General features: G+C 42.4%; 1 protein-coding gene across 2 annotated transcripts in view; it reads left to right on the top strand.

Annotated features, from left to right (window-relative positions):
- The window catches only part of ACVR2A (activin A receptor type 2A), a 78,539-nt gene that overhangs the window by 1,059 nt on the left and 55,323 nt on the right, over positions 1-22,157 (top strand). The window lies entirely within an intron of this gene.

Genomic DNA, 22,157 nt, shown 5'->3' with positions numbered 1-22,157 from the left:
TATTTGTTATTGTTATTCCTGTATATCATCATAGCATGCGTAATGGTTTTTAAGTACATGTATCTGAAGTTTATCTATTTGCTATATGTGTTATTGTATGTGCGTTATGTTAATATGCTACATTTCTTTTCGATCCTGCTTTTGTGTAGACCCTTAAATTGTGTGTCTTTACTTTGGTTATATTATATGCTCACACATTGTTGCTATTTATAAGAACATTGCTTTTTTGGGGGAAATGGTAGCTGTAATTCCAATCGAGTGCACCAGGTGAGCTTGCATTCTCCATGCTGGTTGGGAGGGAGCGAGGGATTCTGCCAGGCTGGAATGAGCACTTTGAAGCACACAGCATTAACTCTATGGTCGCTGGTCATGTGCCTGATGGTGGAGCATTTCAGGACAGATCTCCATGTGCAGCACACTGCCTTTATTGGCTGTCTGGCTCCCTTATGATGAGGCCATTTTTTTCCCTTTTGCCGAGGTCGACATGCAAGTTATGTGCATGTGTATTAGTGCAAGTAATGGACAAATGCCTGGAATGCCAAAATAGAAGACATTAAAAGCAGCTGTAAGTTTAACGTTTGATAAAGCATCTTGCTCTAAGTGGTTTAAGCAGGTGGCTGGCTATAGGGAAACATGTAGCACAAATCCTCCCGGTGACAGATATGTTGCTGCAGTTGCATTTCTCACGTAATGGGAAGGTGACATTCTCCAAAGGAGTGTGGTGGGGTTTTTTTTTTTTTCCATCTCCGGTGTTTTCCTAATGTTATTTACTTGGCAAAATTGCTCATATCCACAAAATGTAGCACACATTACAGTGATACTCATTGCTATGCTGTACATCTACCAATGTGTGATCACTAATAAAAAATAAATAAAATTCAGGTTCTAAAAGGTTAAGACCCAGTTAGATGGGAAGATTTCATATACTGTATGATGGGAATTTATATGTGAACCTGTACAGTGGCTGATTATTACAAATGCTGTGATATTAAAATCCTGACTGTTGTAGAAGTCACTGCCCAGTTAGGGTCCTGTCACGCTTTTGCAGTTCGAGCACACATCTTAAATGACGTTTATTTGCTGCTAGCTGGCAAGCTGCATATATTTGGTTTGCGTGCTTATGCTGCAGGCCTCTGTTGAGCTATTGGAACACTGTACAGTGGCAGAACTGCAAGACTATGGTGTTTGCTAACAGAAGCCATCAGAATGTTTAATGTGTCATTTGTCTTTCCCTTTCCAGTCAGCGGAACCTGTTCTGCTTTATTGGTGTGGTGTGACTGTGGCACAGCCAGTGCCATTCAGCACTGATTTCACTCCTTAGTCACCCACGGTTAGTTAGGTTCGGTATTGTTCACTAAATGCGGACATTCAGCTGTACTTTAAAAGCTTTCACATGATAGAGAGCTCTGCTGAATAGATCAGTTTCCTTGTGGTTATTAAATAGGGGGAGTTAAGTTTGCTGTCTATAGTGGTATTGATTCAGTGTGGCAATGCTGGGCTGCGAAAGTGCAGGTTCTGCAAGTGGTGAACCAGATGGAAGCCAACAAGCTTTGTTTAAATTGCAAAGCTCAGTCTTATCAGTTTACCTTTTTGTTACTTGGCCACTTTATATGCATAATTGTTTAATCAGGGGTGAACCAATGCCCATGCTCACCATTCTAAAGGCCAAGACCATCTGTAATGATGGGAATCTCACAAAATTCCTTCCTGCACAAGCGATTGCTTGTCACGTGAGGTTTTATTGCATAATGTGGTGTTATAGAAAGTTGGACTTCCAGTATTTTTATGTTGTGCTGATTTGATTCTTGTACTCTACCACAAGTAAAATTGAGGTTTTACATGTTTGCTTGTAGTAGACTTGTGCATTCCTCACTTCCTGAAATGCGGAATGTACGAAGAGTGAAATAGAAGTACTTTCTCCATTCTCTAGTAAACAATGTGTAAATAGTGACTTCTTTGTATGCTTTTGTTTGACACGCAGTGAAATATCATTGTAGAAGAGGAACATTCAAGTGTTTTTTTTTTCCTATTGTGAAGATCTGCATCTTGGTTATGTTAAGTGAACTGTAAAAGTTGTTTTTGTGGTGTGAAAAGTACTTTGTGAGGGGGAGTTAAATCCAAAGCACATATCGGCTATACGCAGTAGGGCCGTCATTGCAAGCGTTCTCTATTCTGCGTTGTCGGCAGAGTAGCAGGCTACATCTTTTCTGCTAAATTGAATTCCCTACTGTGGACCTTACATGTTGTAGGTAGAATAAGCAGTGCATTCATCACACTCAAGTGGTACAGTATATATTTTGGGTGTGGTATAGGATTCCGACAGTCGGGATCCCGACAGTCATTATCCCAACGTCAGGATCCTGACTGGCCGGACTCAGACAGCATGACGAGTGCAACAAAGCCCCTCGCCACCTATTCTATTCTCCCTCTATGGGGGTCTTGGACCCACACAAGGGAGAATAGCCGGTAGCCGTCGGGAACCTTTCACTGTTTCAACAGTCGGGATCCCGACGTCGGGTAAATGACTGTTGGGACCCCGTCCGGCACCCATATCTGTTATCCTGGTTTCCAATCTTGACCATTTAAAAAAGTATTATAGGAAAGTGGCACCATTAATATTTTTGTTCATGATCTCAGGAGTATCCCATTATATACCATATGAGGTTTATACATTGCTATAGGTATAATGAAATTAGAAGCGTTGGATTTTAAAGTTCCCTATTTCAACTTTGTAGGATTATATACTTCGATTATCGAAGGACTGCGCATGTGTGGATCGTAGCGCGCATACTCGAGGCCAAACAGCATAAAAAAATGCCTCTAATCACTATATACTTGATCGACAGGAAGCCGCTGTTTGGGGGGTGGTAACCACTTGTTTTCTGGAAGTGATGTCAGCACCGGTCTCAGCCTGATTCTTTCACACCATTGCGGAAGGGTTAGAGTTAAGCTTTGTACACACGGGGGCGATAGGGGCTGAAATCGCTGGAAATATGGTCGCTGGCGACCATATTGCCAGTGATGGGAGTGTGCCTCCTGCGACCAGCTGATTACTTCTGCGGCACCGCCGGCAGAGGTTCCCTTTCATCAGCGACCATCTCTGGTCGCTGATGAAAAGGAGACACTGAGCAATATATTGCTCAGCAATATATCTCCCCAGTGTGTACACAGCTTAACACACACTTGCACAGACTGGGAAAATCATTAGTGTGTGAGTGAGTTGTGTATGTATTTGCAGATGGAAAGCGATCCGGGATCCATTCGCAAGTCAATCCTAGATTTACACATGGCGGGTTTTCACACAAGGTGGCAACTATCTACTTGCAGCCTATACTTTCTGGTAATTGCCTCTAGGAAGGGACCATAAGGCTGAGACCAAATTGGGAGAGAGAGATGTTTTGGGCAGTGATGTCCTCTTATTAACTATTGTGGCTCTGTCCTTCATGTTTTAGTGGTGCAGACCCTACAAAATACTTTTTGGAAAACTGCATTGCAGCATAGTCATGCATATTTATTACCAGGTTCTTTTTATACTCTAGTTTAAATGGCATCAGTCTTTGAATCAGAATCAATATTTCCTATGGTGGAAAACAGCCAGTTATTCTACGTTTACAGCAGAGTGCAAACACACAAGAAATGTCCAGTTGTAGTGTGCAAAGGCTTCTGTTCTATGTTGATTATTGCCATTTTTTTCTTTCTGTTCTTATGTCACAGCTCCGTTTTCTTTAAATAACTGATAATGTGTTTATATGGCATTTTCATGCTTTATTTATAATGTATTCTCCTGTCAAGTGCTTAACCATTATGCAGTGCTGTACATTACCACAGAAGGTAAAGCTAAAACATTTAAATATTGAGGAAATTTTAATTTACATTGCTGTGTTGTCTATTCTGTGTTTAAGATATTGTCTGCATAAGTCCCCCATACACTAGACCAGTGGTTCCCAACCCTGGTCCTCAAGTACCCCCAACAGTGCATGTTTTGCAGGTCTCCACACAGAATCACAAGTGCTATAATTAGCTCCACCTGTGGATATTTTCAAATGTGCCTGAATAATGAGTGCACCTGCCGGGTGACCTGGAAAACATGCACTGTTGGGGGTACTTGAGGACCAGGGTTGGGAACCACTGCACTAGACGACTTCTCTGATGGTGGTAGTCACATGCAATGCATTTTGGTGGTAGTCACATGCAACCACCCAAGAGCTTCTTGGTGATACGCCTAATATTGTTTGATAACCCAGATTATTGTACATTGTATGCAGACATTCGGTCAGGCATGCCATTTCTTCCAGCATGTCCATATGTTGCAATATTTTTTAAGTTGCATGTCAGCCACCTCGGACAGTGTATACATTGCTGTGGTCGACCATAGGACATTTTCTGTGTTCCTTTACAGTAGAGGAATGGGCAAAGGTCTACTTCCTAATGGAGGTATGCAGACATCAAATGCCATGCACTGGTTGCCCCTAGTGACTCTCCCTCATAGTATGAGGCTATGAGCCTAAACTTCAACAGTATCAAACTGCATTGTTATTCTTGTTGGCCATCCGCCATATAAACATTTGGGTAAGCGTGTCAAACGTTAAAACACTTATTTTAGTCTGTTTTAATTAGTGAGAAGTTATGGGCAAAAACTATGGTTTGGGTGCACAAATGGTAGCTCAGGTGTCCCAACCAGTACTTCACACATGTTTACCTGCAATATGCAGCTAATCCTGATCTACTTGGGTGTATCTAGTTCAATTATTAATATGTGAATTGCTCCCATGGCAACTGTTAGCAAACCTCATAAAACCATTGCATTCCCTCTTAAAGCTGTGCTACCACCTATAGAATTATGCAATGGGTCCTCCTATATGGACCAGAGCCCCGGGGGCTGGTATATGCATGGTGGGTTTTTTTATTACTCGGAATCAGAAAATCAAATAACTTTATTGATCTTTAAATGAATGGTGTGCAGGGGTCATTAAAAGTGAAACCATGCAAAAAATATTGTTTTTAGCTTGTCCTCATGCTCATTCACACACAATGTTTCATGGGGAGAGAACCTGGTAGCACCAATTCTATAAAGTAATTCTATAAAGTAACAAAACGTTCAGCAAAGATAGCTGTGACATTAATGGATTATGTCTGTTTTCCACCAAAATGTTACCTAGGAAATAATATATCTGTCACTGTGACTTGTTCTTCTGTGTATTTACAGAACAATAGATAATAGAAAAGCTTCTCCTTACAATATGGGATAGACCGTATATGCTGGAAGGTGTGATTTAGTGCAACTACTTCAGCTATTTGTTACACCATTTAGTTAAGGGATACAAAGGCTATGCTTTCACTGGGACTGAATATATATGCTATTTTGTATTCTGAAGTAAAGGTGTGTCTTGTGATCCACATTCCAAATATAAATCTTTGCTGTGTGCTATTTATTTAGCCTCTTTGTTTTGGCAGATCCACAGTCTCTATACCAGATTCTTGCACAGCTGTGTGGTTTTACTTGGAAGTTTAGCTTCACATAGATGTCTTGATTCCTTAACCAAAGGATACGATCACTTGTGTAGACCTCCATAAATGGCCCGTCAATGCCCATTAGACTACCCCACATGCACCATTTAATGCGCCACAGGCTTCAAAATAGTCCCCTTCTGTGTCCTGGCACATAACATCAAAACACCATACATGCCCTTTCAGTGCCCATTTCTGGTGCCAAGTTTCTAGTAGTATAACACACATTGATCTGAATACGAAGTGTACACCCATACACTCACTAGGATTCTCCGTTTATAGTATTGACACTAAGTCATAGTATGCTACAATGTAGTGCCCCCTCAAATCAAGCTGTGTAACACTGTGGCCCCCCTACGGCCTATTCATAGTGTGCCACACTGTAGTGCCCCCTCAAATCAAGCTGTGTAACACTGTGGCCCCCCTACTACCTATTTATAGTGTGCCACACTGTAGAACCCAACAGTTTTTAATAGTAGGGAATTCATTTGTTTCCCCTAGCAAGGGGTGATGCGTCTTCCTGCAGCTAGAAGAAATGTGTGTACAGTCTGGGGGATAAGTACTTTAGATTGGGCTGGCTGCTATCTGCAGCTAAACCTAGTCTATTTGTATATAAAGCAATGGACGCCTGATCAGTAGAATTACTCTAATGGGTGCCCAAAATAAAACATTTAGTTCACCCCCATTGTGTGCCATTGGGGCAATTTCATTTTCTGCTTTCGCCATATTGCCCAATTAAAAAGACTGGGCAATATTGACTTGTTGCTTGTCGAGCCCAAACCTGTCTAATGTCCTCTTAGCGCCGGGCCTTCCCCCAATTTCTGCTTGCCATCTGAGCAGAATTCATGTTATCGCAGAGCAAGTACTGAATAGGTGCTGTTGGGCTTACAACACAGCTGCAGTTGGCAGAAGCAAGTTAAGTGATTCGTTATTGACAGCTGTGCAATCATAACTATTATGAATCAAACCAATGTGGCATAAAGTAGTAACATTCTTATGTAGGCTATAGAACAGTGGTTCCCAAACTTTTTTGAATCTGCTCCCCAGGGTATCAGAATTTTTTACTGCACCCCTAGGGAACATGTTTTTCATTGATAAAATCACATGAAACACAATTGTGTTTATATCTTATCCTTGGTGTCAGACATGTTATAACAGACAGGATTCACCTCTATTTGTCCACAATTTGTCTTCAACAATTGTAAACGGAATCTGCTGCGCCATATAAGAAACAAAATAAATATTACACTGGTCATAAATTTGAATTGGTCATGGATTACCAATCCCCTGCAAGTCCCATAGGGCACCCTGCCATGGCAAACCATTTGAAAACCATTGCAATAGCCAATTCTGGCAGTTAATTGCTACTTACTGGTTATGCCCCTTTCAGAGCGCACTTTTTACCCGTTATTTTGCTGTTTTTTTACCGTTTTAAAACAGTAATTTGTGCAGTCTGAAAGGTGCAGAGTGAATTTACTGGTTCTATTGAACTGGTATTTCTAAACGGTAATAAAGCAGGGTCCTACCCGTTTCAGACCAGTTTTTTTTTTTTTTTTTTCATCCACTGTTTTCTATGGGTTAAAACGGGTTCAGTGTTGTGAAGGAACAAAAACTGCACTGAAATACCGTTTAAAGACATGCGGTGTGAAAGGGGTTTTAGCTGGCAGACCCGTTTTTAGAAACGTTTTAAAATACCTGGTCAAAGCCAGTTTTGCGATCTGAAAGCAGCATAAGTAGATAACCTGAAGTGCAGTGTCCTACTGCACATTTTTCCTGGTTCTTACAGTGCACAAAGTATCACTGCATGAGATGCAAGCAAAAAATGTTTTGTACTAGTAACACCCTGACTGTTCCTGAGTGGTCCCCTGGTTTGATTGAATTTCTCCCATTGTATTTAAGGGAGATAAGTTGGTACTCTTTACTTATAACGGCGCCCATCGCGGGCATCGCATGCACTAAAAAAATGGGTGCGATGCGACCGACGCGATGGCCGCGATTTCCCATAGGGAACAATGGTAAATGTCTCAATTGACCAGTTTTTACTGTTCAATGCCTCAATGGTCGCGATTTTTCCATAGGAAACAATGTTAAATGGGCCACAGAGCCCAAATAGGCACCCTGAAGTGTGAAATGGCCCCCACAATTGTTAACGCCACCCCACGATCAACGTGAACCCGAAGCGTGGTGAGCACAGCGGTACGCGTCCTCCGACCTTTTCATACCCCCACTATCCACGTCGGCGTGGAGTTGAGAATAGAATAGTGAGGCGAGCGGACGCGGATACCTTCACAGGTAAACGCGTCCCTTCGTGGGCTTCACAGGTATCCGCATCCCCTCGCGGGGCTCGCCACGCTTCGGGCTCGGTGGCTCGCTGCGCTCGCCACACTATTCTATTCTCAACTCCACGCCGGCGTGGATAGTGGGGGTATGAAAAGGTCGGAGGACGCGTACCGCCGCCCCTTGTGGGCTCGCTGCGCTCGCCACGCTTCGGGTTCACGTTGATCGTGGGGTGGCGTTAACAATTGTGGGGGCCATTTCACACTTCAGGGTGCCTATTTGGGCTCTGTGGCCCATTTAACATTGTTTCCTATGGAAAAATCGCGACCATTGAGGCATTGAACAGTAAAAACTGGTCAATTGAGACATTTAACATTGTTCCCTATGGGAAATCGCATATTTAGTGCATGCGATGCCCGCAATTTTTTACCCGCGATGACCGCGATCAGAATTGTGGGCGCCGTGATAAGTAAAGAGTACCGATAAGTTAGTGATAACTGTAACTCAATGACAAAGGGACTCTAAAACAATAGAGACTTGTGAGCATCCATGGTTTGTCCTTAATGCCTTTTAAGAGTTAAAAGTTAAGTTTAATTGTACTTTTAATTTCTAAGTGTGCCCACTTAATTTGTCTATTGTATTGTGAATTTATATTTCCCGGTTTTTCTTATACAGTAGTGTTCACCAGGGCTAAAAGTGGTCCTGGAGAGGTGGGGGAACTCCTTTCCATCTGCCACCTAATTACCCCACTCCCCTCTCCCCACTAGGCAGAGCCAGGGCCAGTGGCAGGGTTTTGGGTACGCCCATGCAAACTATAATGCTTTTTCTGCTAGAGTTAATGTGCCAGGGCCAAGGCAGAGCTGAACTAGTTCCATCTCACCATTAGAGTTCCCCATCCCCCCACTTTAACCCCTGTGTTCACACTAGGATGTTTTAGAGGGGTGCTGCGCCCTGCCCATATTTTAAAGGGCAAATTGCGCCCTGCCTCTCCAGCAGCGCCCGGCTAGAACAGCCTGCCCAATTCCTAGAAGGAACACTATACAACTAACTATAAAACAACAGTAATAAAGCATTTGTTTAAAAATGAGCCGTGATACCAGGAGCGTGTGCTAGATTTTATTGGCCAACATATCGTAAGTACAGTGTGTAACTTAAGTTAATGTCACAAGAAGAACTTTGTGATTGCTCATTTACCGGTAGCATCTATTATGAGATATTTGGTTAGTTTATGCAATGATTAATATCTGTGTCATAGTACAGAGGGCTGTCATGGTTCTGTATTCTGGCACAATGACAGTACGTAGAACCTGCTTGGTCAGGTAAGGGAGCTTATGCTATGTAGTATTAAACAAACTTCACAACGGGCAATGTAAGAGACTTTACCAATTTGTATGTGCATTGATACAGGGTGTGATGAGGCCCAGCAGTTTCATTTAACCTGCAAGGAAAAAGTTGGATACCAGTAGTCGTTCAGTTAGTGGAGTAGCAGTATCACTTATCCACCGACATTTCCCTTGTGTATATTCACTGCAGAAAGGAGATTAATGTGTGTTGTTGCTTTTAAAAGATGGTTTTTTTTTTAGTAATTTGGCTGGCATTTTTTAGTTCTTATTTTTTAATAATAAATATTGGTTTCCCTCAATGAATACAGGTATTTTTTGTCTAGTAATTCGTGGCTGTAACCAAGAAGTAGCCACATTTCATACTGTCTTCAGTTGTACAGGTGATGCTTGAAAAATTAGAATATTGTGTAAAATATTTATTTCAGTAATTCAATTTAAAAGGTGAACCTAATATATTATATTGACTCATTACATGCAAAGTGATATATTTCAAGCCTTTATTTGTTATCATTTTGATGATTATGCTTTACAGCTTATGAAAAACCCAAATTTAAAATCTCAGAAAATTTAAATTTTACATGAAATCAATAAAAAAAAGGATTTTGAATACAGAAATATCAGCCCTCAGAAAAGTGTAATCATGCATATGTACTTGGTTTGTGCCCCTTTTGGATGGATTACTGTCTCAGTGTCTGTGGCACTGCTGAGGTGTTAACGAAGACCATGATGCTTCAATAGTGGCCTTTAGCTCTTCTGCGTTATTCAGTTTCATGCATCTCTTTCTCTTGGCAATGCCCCATAGTCAAGTCTGGTGAGTTTGCTGGTCAATCCAGCACAGTAATCACACGGTCATTGAACCAGGTTTTGGTACTTTTGGCAGTGTGGGCAGGTGCCAAGTCCTGCTGGAAAACTTAAGTGTACATTTCCATAAAGATTGTCTGCTGAAGGAAGGAGTACTTAAAAAAGCACAGTGAACCAACACCAGCAGATGACATGGCTCCCCAAATCAACACAGACTGGACTTCACACTTGACTTCAAGCATCCTGGATTGTGTACCTCTCCATTCTTCCTCCAGATTCTGGGACCTTGCTTTCCTAATGAGATGCAACATTGAGCAACAGACCAGTTCTTTTTTTCTTTAGTCCCGGTAAGACTCTTCTGACATTTTATTGTTGTTCAGGAGAGGCTTGACAAGAGAAATATGATATTTAAAGCCCATGTCCAGGATCTATCTATGTCTAACTCCAACCTCAGTCCACTCCTTGTGAAGCTCTTCCACACTTTTCAATGGCCTTTTCCTGACAATCCTTTCCAGGCTTCAGTCATCCCTGCTGCTTGTGAACTTTTTTCTTCCACACTTTTTCCCTTCCACTCCTTGTGTGAGGCTTTCCCGCCTTGTGTAGGGTGTCAATTATGGGTTTTCTGCACAACTGTCAGGTCCGCAGTCTTCCCCTGATTGTGAATTCTACTAAACCAGACTGAGAGACCATTTAAAGGTCCAGGAACCCTTTGCAGGTGCTTTGGATTAATTAGCTGATTTAGAGTGTGACACGTTGAGCCTACAATATTGAACCTATAAACATTATTCTAATTTTCTGAGATTTTTGAATTTGAGGTTTTGGTAAGCTCTAAGTAAGTCTATATTCTTCGTTTCACCTTTTTTTTTTTTTTTTAGTTGAATTATGAAAAAACTTTTGCACAATATTCTAATTTTTAGAGTTTCACCTGTAGTGTAACTATGGTCACCATTTTTACTTCCCCAGTTGTGGTCGTTTCCAATGTTTTTCAGCAATTTTCATCTTCAGACAAGCTTTAGCCTAAAGCTTCACATTTGTGCAGCGATTTGAAAGACATTTTTGGTGGTGGTTGACTTGAATGGACTCAAACCGCCTTTTATTTAAGCCCAAAAAGACCATCAGCCTTGAACAACAACAAAGGCTAGTCAAACTACTACATTTATTCAATTTCTTGGACTGGTGTAGAAATGTGTGGTTAGCTGACTTCTAATTCTACCTAGAACTGGACTTTACCCAATAAAACTAAATTGTAGCATATTACTTACTGCACCATATTAGTTTCTGGACGATGTTTCCTTTATGAAAAAATGTACATACAGTAGTAGCAGTTCCATTCTGAGTCCGTTTGCCTGGCATCCTGCCCCTCTGTCAATATCGGCCCCTATTACATTATTATAGCTTATTTATATGATGCCACACGGATTCCGCAGCACCTAACAGAATACATAAATGAGCAAAAAAGAAAACAAATTACAGTACAAGGCATTTTAGGACAAGTACATGGTAAATAAAGAGAGTTGCATCAGGGGAAAGCACACAGAAGTAATTATTAAGGGGGCAGAGACCTAGGGATAAGAGTAAGGAGTGAAAGAATATATATTCTAAGAGTGGAAAAAACACTTGAGAAGAGACCTTATATTCTAAATGCCCCTTGATGAATTCTTTGAAATTACTGTAGAATTAAGTAGAAATGACTACAGTGAAATAGCGGGTGCATATATTTGCTACATTGTAAAACAGGTGTGAGCAATAAGCGTTTCTCCAGCTATTGTAGTGCTACACATCCCAGTATGCCTTGCAACAGTTTGATCATGGTAAAAAAGCAATCCTAGACCAGAGAATCCTGCAATGTATAGTTGTTCAACAGATGGAGGGGTTCGTATTGCCCCCCCCCCCCTAATCTACAATGGTAAAAGTAGCTGTTTTATTGGAATGCACAATGGTGGGAAAACACACAAAAAAACCATCTTGTTTTTCAGGAATTGGTTATAGAAATGTGCAAGTTATACAGCCATAACAGTCCCCGCCATGATCAGGGACATGGACCTGGGTAACACAATGTGGGATGAGCCGTTCAAGCAGACATATGACTTTGATTCATTAAACCATCTCTTCCCAGGGTTCATGTGTAAAAGAGGTACAACAGGCAACGTAATCCTAGTCTCTCACCAATTTAGACTAAACGGGGATTCCACCAAAGGGCTTGACCTCATCCCTGGTAGAGACCTCCACAAAGGGCCAGGGAGAAACCTTATAGACTGATATCTACTTTAATATAGCTTCATTTGTGGTTGAGGAAAACAAAATGCATAAAAGTTATTTTATAGATGGTATTACGTCCCTACTCGACTCAACAAAATGCACCTTGAAATATCCCCTCTGTATGGTGGTGTAGTATGACTGACAGAACATTTCTACATAACTGATGGAGGCCCCTATGGAAGGAACTTGGTGCTCTGGCAAACTCTGTCCGGTATTCAGATCCCTTTTAGCCCTAAATATTTTCTTTATTTAGGTGTCCCTGGGAGGTCTCATCACCACAATAAATGATCTATTCATATGATTTTGGTGGCTAGATAAGTCATGGCCTCAGCATGGAAGGCTAACTGAGCCACCTACTGTGGATGAAGTCATAGCCAAAATATGGCATATCCATTTAATATGTACATTTTCTTTGTTTATATTCACATTTGAATCCATTTGAGAAGTGTTTTTGTTTTCTGTTTATTTTTTTTTTTTTTCAATTCATCTTTATTTTTTTTTTATAAAACACTTATACATTACATACATTGCACGATAATTGCCATAACCAAATCATTTTACAGTACTGTATATTACACTTACATCTAAACGTGTGCATCTATTCTACTACCCATATATCTTTGATCACTTAGTTATTTTACAACTTCTCAGACTACAATTATCCCTCAGGACTTCAGTTCCCCCTTTTTTTTTTTTTTTTTGGATGAAATATAGAGAATTAGCTAGAGAGGGAGGGGGGGGGGGGGGGTGTGTCATCGATCGTATTTACCGTAGGCTATGGAACGGTGGCCTGATGGAAAAAGGAGAGGAATAAGGGGGGCAGTGGTAGGAAGTGAGATGGCATTGAAAAAAGGAAGGGCAGGAGTGTGGGGGACGTGGATTCTTAATTATGTTCGTAAGTGTCATGGCTATTGCTCATTCACCGCCCTCACGGATACTCATATCTTACGTACTAGGGGCACTAAGGTGCATAACTCTTCTATGTGATTAGCTTCAAGTGAGTGATATTATTATTTAATACGTGAAGTACTGCTGGCTTTTATACCATATACTAATACAGACAAAAAGTGTATATTACTATTGTGTCCAATACATATTTTTATGTCAATATTTTATCAACTACTAATTTACATAAGTGAAATTTGTGGTTCATCTACAATTTTATAAGTGCTGTAGTGCATTGTTTAGCATGCATTATTATTACACATTGTATTTATATTTCGCAGTGTCATAACGTGTCTATAACCGTCGAGTTCCACCAGTTCTAACTAACGAAAATTTATAAAGTGCTAAGTTTCAAACTTTTATTTTTATTATAGTTAATTAACGTCTCATTCTGCCACAATGATTATTAAGATATATTTCGCCTATAATCTTCTTTATGTAGTTATTTAACCAGTTAATAAGTGTTATCCAAATGGTGACCTATAATACCTTTAATGATTATACTACTTAATGACTGTAATACTTTGAGTAGTACCACGTCCCCCAGATATCGTAGAACTTATCAATTGACTTTCTTGAGAGATACATATATTTCTCATGTTCCATATTACAATTGACCAAACTAATCCATTCCTGTACCCGTGGGCCTCTTTTGGCCATCCATGAACGAGCAATTACCATTTTTGCTATGGCGCATAAGTTAATCATTAACTGTCTGTCTCCACGAGACATAGTATCGGAGGGCCATACCCCGAGGATCAACCCCAAGGGTGTTAAACTTTGACACGGGGCCCCTAATGCCGCCACTATTCTCCCAACTCCTTTCCAGAACACTTGCAATCTACTGCACTCCCAAAGGAGATGCCAAAAGTTGCATCCTGAATCATCACATTTCGGACATCTATTATGGCTGTTTTGAGAAAATTTACTAATCCTGTCTGGGGTTAAATATGTTCGATACAGTATATTTAATTGTACCTGCTGGATTCTTAACGAATTTGTCGCTAAACTAGGGGCCTCTAGGACTGTTCTCCAATTTTCCACGTTAACTTCTGGGATGTTAATGCTCCATTTTTGGAACAAGCCACCCATTTCCTCACCCTGGGTATTTACCACAAGGAATTTATAACATTTAGATACTCTTTTGTTATTTCCCAGTGTTTTGATACATTTTTTAATTGGGGATTCAACAAGATTAATCTGTTTTATCCGATTTTGTTGTGTTATTGCACTTCTCAGTTGCAGATATCTATAAAACATTGTTTTGGGAAGGGCAAATTCGGTTTGTAGTTGAGAGAAGGATTTCAAACCATTATTAACAAAGACCTGGCCAATGGAATTTATTCCAAAATGTCCCCATATCCTCAGACATTGATGTGAGTTTGGAATCAGCGAGACTAAGTGGGTATCGGGATCTATTTCTACGAAGTCCATTTTTTTGCTTACCCACTGCCATATTTTCCTGGCTTGTTTGAGTATCGAGGGAGAACTGCGATGACTCTCCTTCATCAGAATTGCCTGTAGTGGGGAGTGCCCAGGAATGATTTTACAAATAAGTCTAGCTGTTTCCCCCGTATACTCGTCTCCATTGATCCAAGCTGCTAAGTGGACCATTTGGGCAGCATAGTAATACAGTTTAAAATTGGGCATAGCAGCACCCCCATCACCTCGTTCTCTTGTTAAAAAGGACATTTTGATTCTCGGGGTTTTATTCCGCCACACAAAGGATGATATTACTCGATTAATCTTCTTAAACACCTCTTCCTTGATGAGGATAGGTGAGTGCAGGAATATATATAGGAGTTTTGGCAAGATTGTCATTTTTACTAAATTAATCCGCCCAATTACCGTTAATGGGAGTCTCAGCCAATTTTTACATCTGATTCTGATCTCATCTATTATGGGGTCGAGGTTCTCTTTGACATAATCTCCTGGGTTGTTTGATACAATAATCCCCAGATATTTAAATTTCTCAACCCAGGGGAGGGGAGAAACCCCTTCGGGTACGCAATCCCCTTCGACTTTAGTCTTAAGGAGCTGTGATTTCCCGTAATTAATCGTTAGACCAGAATATTGTCCAAATGTATGTATGTTCTTAATTACGGATGGCAATTGATTTTCATAATCAGCCATTCCTACCAGCAGGTCATCTGCGTATAAGGAGATAATGTTGTTATTTGGGTTCTCCCTCTCACCCCCACAGCCCAGAATCGCTCTTAATTTGCACGCAATTGGTTCAATGGCGACTGCGAACAAAAGGGGTGAGAGGGGGCACCCTTGACGAGTCCCCCTGGACAGCGGAAATGAGTCGGTTATATAGCCGTTGACTGAAATTCTCGCACTTGGAGATTGGTATAACAGAAATATCCAGTTTATGAACTTAGGGCCCAATCCCATAGCAAACAGTACATGCCTTAAATAAAGCCATTCAATCGAATCGAACGCTTTATTTGCATCAAATGATGCAATTGCGATGTTTTTGTCTAGCATGTCTGCCGTTTGAAGATACGTAAATACTCTACGTAGATTAATTGCTGTGGATTTTCCACTCATAAATCCGGTTTGGTCCGGATGGACTATCTTCCCGATCACCCTGTTCAGTCTTGTCGCCAGGATCTTGGCATAGATCTTGGCGTCAGTCGTGATCAGGGAGATTGGCCTATACGAATCTACCAATGAGGGGTCTTTGCCGCTTTTAGGAATTACGGTGATAATGGCCTCCGTCATTGATTTTGCTAAGCTACCTTCCTGTTCCATCTCCTGGAAATACTGTAACAACTTTGGGGCCAGGATCCCTCTAAATTTTTTATAGTATTCTCCCGGTAGCCCATCTATCCCCGGGGCTTTACCTAACGCTAGGGACTTAATCGCCACTTCAACCTCCTCAACAGAGAAGGGGGAGTCTAATAAACTCCTCTCTTCGTGAGAGAGGGAGGGAAGGTTGATATGATTAAGGTATTTTTCGATTTTATTACTCCCATGAGTGAGTTTAGATTTATACACCTCACTAAAATGATCCCGAAAGACTTCTGCAATATCTGGAGCGGTTGTCTGCATAGCCCCTGTACCCGAGTAGATTTTAGTCACTATACTTGCGGGTTTATCTAGCTTGGAGAGATAGGCGGTAAATTTCCCGGCTTTATCAATGTTCAAATAAAATTCATGTGAGTTTTTTAGCATTCTATAGTTTGTCATAGTTTGTAGGTGCTCCACCCAACCTCTCTGAGCCGCCAACCATTCTGATCTTGCTGCCTCCGTCTGTTCCTGCAAGAATCTCTGCTCTAATTCTATCGTTTGATTTTCCAACAGCAGAGCGGCTTCACGACAATTACTTTTGACTTGTGCAATTTTTTTCATTAGAACACCTCGAGTAAAAGCCTTGAAGGTATCCCAGACCACCGTTGAGCTTGCAGAGTCGATATTCTCCCCGAAAAAGCCATCTACCATTCCCCGCATTTCCTCCCCATCATTAATCTGTGTAAGCCACGAGGGATGGAATCTCCAATACCTAAAACCCACTCGAGAGTCGAAGTTTATTAACATCAGCACCGGTGAGTGATCGGAGATCCCGCGTGCCTTGTAGTCTATCGACGAGATATTTTTTAGCAAGTTCCTAGAGACAAAAATTATATCGATTCTCGAGAAGGTTTTATGGGAGGGAGAGTAACATGAGTATTGGTTCATACAAGGATGTCTTTCTCTCCAGACGTCCCACCAATCAACCTCTGCGATAAATTCGGCCAGGCCAGTTTTTTTATTTGTGCCACCCCCTATACTGTTCCATCTATCAATACTGGTATTCATCACTGCATTGAAATCACCCAAGCAAACAATATAGGTATCAGGACGAGCGGCCACAAAATCGACTGCCTGCCGCAAAACATCATATGCGAAGGGAGGGGGGATATATACAGCCAGAATACAATATCTAATTGAATCAACCCTCCCGTCCAAGAAAATAAATCTACCCCTAGGGTCTATTTCGGATGCGAGGAGTTCAAAGATAGTATTTTTCTTAATAATTATGGAAACTCCGCGAGAAGATGAGGAAAACTGGGAATGAAAGGACCTGCCAATCCAAGGTCGCCTCAGTGCCAGTACCTTCTCTCCATAAAGATGAGTTTCCTGGAGACATATTATGTCCGCCTCAGTGGACTTACAGTATTTGAGTACAAGAGAGCGCTTAGTTTTTTCGTTTAAGCCACGCACATTCCAAGTCAGGAACCCCACCATTTCCTGCCCCCTTCAATCTCTACCGAATATTCTTGTTTTCCAATTGAAGGTGGAGTATACAGATCCACCATTGCCCGAATTTTCTTATTACCAGCCAACAGTGCCAATTGCAAAGAGTAAGATAGTATACACTTTCCCTCTCCCCCGCTTCTTCTATTTGATTGCAGATTAGATGCGTAGAATACACACAGACAAACAACGTTCAACATAGACCCCACCCCCCACCCCCACCCTGTATCGCCTACCCGTCTAGGCATACCTATAGAACTACCTCTCATCCAAGATCCCAATCCTATCTATTTCCCCCCTTTCGCTAAGGGCAGTTAACTATCAGGCGCACTATCCTAGGCGTGCCTGGCTCTCCGGCGTCTCCATTTATCGTTAGTCACTTATGACTTATCCTATATCCCTCCCGCCCCCCCACTTCCCACCTGATTGATATAGATTGGTCAGGTACTTTTTCTTACACGATGATTGCACTATACAAGGATCTATAATCTATCCTAAGACCACATTATTACACTTTTCCGGACGCTGCATTATAGCAAAGAACTATTGCCACAATATACACATACAAGTTCCAATTAATTTGCTGCCAACTGTTTGTTGTCTGGATGTGTTTTATCGAGCCATGCCGCAGCTTCCCCTGGTGAGAGGAAGAACTTGATCTCATCGTTGGCAACTATTCGAAGTTTTGTGGGGTATAGCATGGAGTATTTAATACTCAGGTCTCTAAGTCTTGCCTTTACATCACGGAATCTGGTTCTTTCCTTCTGTACATCTTGTGGGAGATCAGGAAAGGCGGAGATTTTTTTTCCATTATAACTTAAGTCCCCCAGATTTCTTGCAAGTCTCAGAATTTTGTCCCGATCTTTAGACTGCAATATCTTTACTATTAAGGTGCGAGGAGGACCACCGGGAATCGGGGCCCTACCAGGAACTCGATGCGCCCTTTCTACTGAGAAAAAAGGGGAGAGAGCTTCGTTCCCCAAACTTTGTTTCAACCAGTCCTCAATAAACTTTTCAGGCGTATTCCCCTCCACTTTTTCTTCAAAGCCTACAAATCGTATGTTGTTGCGACGCAACCGTCCTTCCATGTCGGACATTTTGCTACGCATCTCCACTAATTGGTCAGAGATGGATTTGACCTGGGTTTGCATAGGACCTATGGTATCTTCAATCTCTGAGACTCGCGTTTCAACCTCCGTTACTCTAGCACGTATTTTCTGCGCATCATCGCGCAGGAGCATAATATCGGATTGAACTTTGTTGATCTGTTCTGATAAGCGAGTTTCGCAGGCGGTAACCGCCTCCAGGACTTGCGACAAAGTAACTTCTTTTTGCTGTGAGCTGTTCCCACTTTTAGTGGGGGTACTCTGTGGGGTGCTCTCCCTTGAGCCACTCGGGACCTGTACCTGTGCACGGGCATATTTTTCCAGCCTAGCGGCTGCAGAGTTCTGACCTGCTTTTGGCATGCTGGCAATTAAGGTAGTTCTCCGTCCGACTCCCAGGCAGATTTAATATGCAAGCAGGGTGACCCAATTAGGTTGGCAATCTATGCTGCTATTAATGTACAAGTAAGCGATTTTCTTTTCCAATGTGACCCGACCTACCACGAAAACCATTTATCTTCACCACAAACACACTTAGGCTTTTATCATTTATCCGACGACTCAGGTTTTTGCAGGTTAAATCAGTGGTATCTCGGTAAGTACTATGGAGATACAAGACTTAACTCCAGGCTATAGGATCGTTGGAATTGTTCTGATTTTTAGATATTTTGGTAAGCAATAACCACCAAGCAGTCAATTATAAACTAAGTGTGTGTGGACTTACCAGTCAGATGTTTTTGACCCACCGGCTGCTGTTCTTAGAGCTTTTCCTCCTGAAAAAAGGGATGGCTGGGATCTGATGAAGTACTGTATTACTCAGGAGAGGCCGCTTGTTTAGGGTCTATTATCGCTCTTCCGAATGTCCTTGTTCCCTGAATCCAGGCACTTAGCACACTAGCAATGCACTGGGCAGGATCCTCTGCCTCGACAGCAGTGCAGGGAACCAACAGGTAGAAACTCCTGCGCACCAGCAATAGTAAATGTCCAGGGGTTCAGTGCAGGGAACCAGCAGATAATCACTCCTGCTTGATACCAGCGGTGTGTGCCCAGAGAACGGAGGTTCAGTGCAGGAAGCCAAGGTAAATATTCCTGCGCACTGCTAATAGTGTATACCCAGCAATGCAGGTTCAGTGCAGGAGTCCAGCAGGTAAATACACGTATATGCCCAGCAAATGAAGGTTGGGGGGAGATAGCAAGGGCAGTTGCCTCTGCGTTTCCTGACCGGGACTTCTCCGGTCTCTGTCAATGAGCTCCGGCTTTTTGCACGCAGGGCTTTCTCTGCCGCATTCACCTCTCCCTTAGCAGGATCAGCTGGTGCTCTGAACGAGCGCTCCTTCCGCCTCCCGTTGTGCAGCCGTAACCTGGAGGCAGCTTCAGAGACAGGTCAGCAGCGGGTCAGCAGCGGGTCAGCAGCGGGTCCGTCAGCCACAATCATCCGTCCGGAAGCCAGCACAGGTGGGATGGGTGGGGAGAGGTTTTACCGGCTGGGTATGGAGACGCCGGCTAACTCAGTCATCCTCCCTCACACACACGCCGTCGTGGCCCCGCCCCCTTTGTTTTCTGTTTATTACATTTTTTTTTTTTTTGCTAGTATGCAAGTTAATTGCTTCCTGGTCCCCAATCATTTTCTAAATCTACAGGTGTCCATACACTATGCGGCTTCTCTCCATGGAGAAATATCACCCTTTAGCCGCCTTCATATGTGCGTGATACATCTGCATGTGATTTATCACATGCTATCCCCCTTCTTCCTGTCACTGGTTCACCACTTGTCCTTCCATGGACCACTTTTGTTCGGTGCTAACCGCTGAACAGAGGTAAAAATACCCAACAAAATGGGCTATTTTGGAGTTGCTTTTAGCCTAGTCATACTTGGTTCATGTCAAAGTTACTCAGATTATTTCACTTTCCCATATTTAATGCTTTCAATGCATCATCAAGAACATACCGTTCACTTGCTGTTTAATCTATCCAAATCTAGCCATTGTAACAAGATAATGTGATCCTCTTCACTTGTCAGTGGTCTAAATGTTATGGTTGATTCGTTTATAGCTAGTATTTTTGTTTCAACGCAGTGAGGTTGGCAGAGATATAGATGGTGGCTTAATATCGATTCACATAAAATGTAAAGCCCATATTGTGAATGGTGAACACTGCCATAATATATAGTTGTGTAGATAATTGATATTTCTTAAAATTACTTTTTTGACCGATTTGGGGGAAAAAACTGTTTTTAAAAAAATTATTCTCAAGGGGCCTACGCACGGGAAGATTTGCTGAGCGTTCTGAGCAATGTTACATCTCTCAGCACACAGCTATGTGTCAGCGCGGTCTGGTGAGCGATCTGTCAGGGCCAGTGTTCTCTGATGACAATATTGGCCTTGCCCCACCATTTTACTAGATCTATCTTTTACTAGCGATATGTGGGGCTGCGCATCGCTATGGCCCCTACACACGAAGCGATGTAGGGCATTTTCTAAGCCAGGCATGTCCAAACTATGGCCCTCCAGCTTTTGCGAAATTCCAAGTCCCATCATGCCTTGCCACAGTTTTGCTATTAGGGAATGCTAAAACTATAGCAAGGCATGCTGGAATGTTTAGTTTCACAACCGCTAGCGGGCCACAGTTTAGACATGCCTGTTCTAAGCGACCTAGTTAAAAAAATGTTGGTACTTGTTTTCTAGCACGGCACCAGTGATAAAAATTGTGTCCTTTGGGACCCCCCCGAAATCGCGTCCATTGCATGCAACCAAATCGCATGCGATGCGATCGACGCAATCTTTATATTGGAATCAATGTAAAATGGTCCCTGAGACCCGATTTTACATTGGCCCCAATGTTAAATGGCCCCCAGACCCCAATTTTTATTGTTTCCCAACCCTGATGGGTCAAATGCCCCCCATTGTTAACGCCAACCCACGATCAACGCCAACCCCGAAGCGTGGTGAACGCACGCGCATTACTTCACAGGTATTACGCGTCCCCTCGTGGGGCTCGCTGCGCTCGTCACGCTTCGGGCTCGCTGTGATCGCCACACTATATAAAATCAACTCCACGCTGACGTGGATAGTGGGGCTATGAAAAGGTCGGAGGACGCGTACCGCCGCCCCTCGCGGGCTCACTGCGTTTGCCACGCTTTGGGTTGCCGTTCATCGTGGGGTGGCGTTAACAATGGGGGGGGCATTTCTCATGTTAAATACCCATATGGGTGGGTATACAATGAAAAATCGGGTCCATTGGCCCATTTAACATTGTTCCCTATGTAAAATCACGTCCATCGCATCGGTCGCATTTAAAAAATCGCATCCATCGCATGCCTTAAGTTAAGGCATGCGATGGACGTGATTTTTTAATTGTCTGGGAGAAGGCTAAAAATAGCCCTGAAATCGCGTTGGCCGCGTCCATCGCATACCTTTACTTAAGGTATGCGATCACCTACGACGGGCGCCGTGCTAGGAAACAAGTACCAATTATTTTTTGGGGGTTTTTGTTTCCTAGCACGGCGCCCGTCTGGTCCCATCGCATACCTTAACTTAAGGTATGCAATGGGACCCGACCGACCCGATTTTCGGGGTTTAAAGACGTTTTTAACACACTTTGGAAATCGGTCGCATCGCATGCCATTATAATGGCATGCAACGCGACCGACCCGATTTTTACATTGGACCCAATGTAAAAA

Source organism: Crinia signifera, chromosome 7, assembly GCF_055691185.1.
Source record: "Crinia signifera chromosome 7, ASM5569118v1, whole genome shotgun sequence".
NCBI lineage: Eukaryota > Metazoa > Chordata > Amphibia > Anura > Myobatrachidae > Crinia > Crinia signifera.
This window is presented reverse-complemented; position numbering and strand designations above follow the sequence as displayed.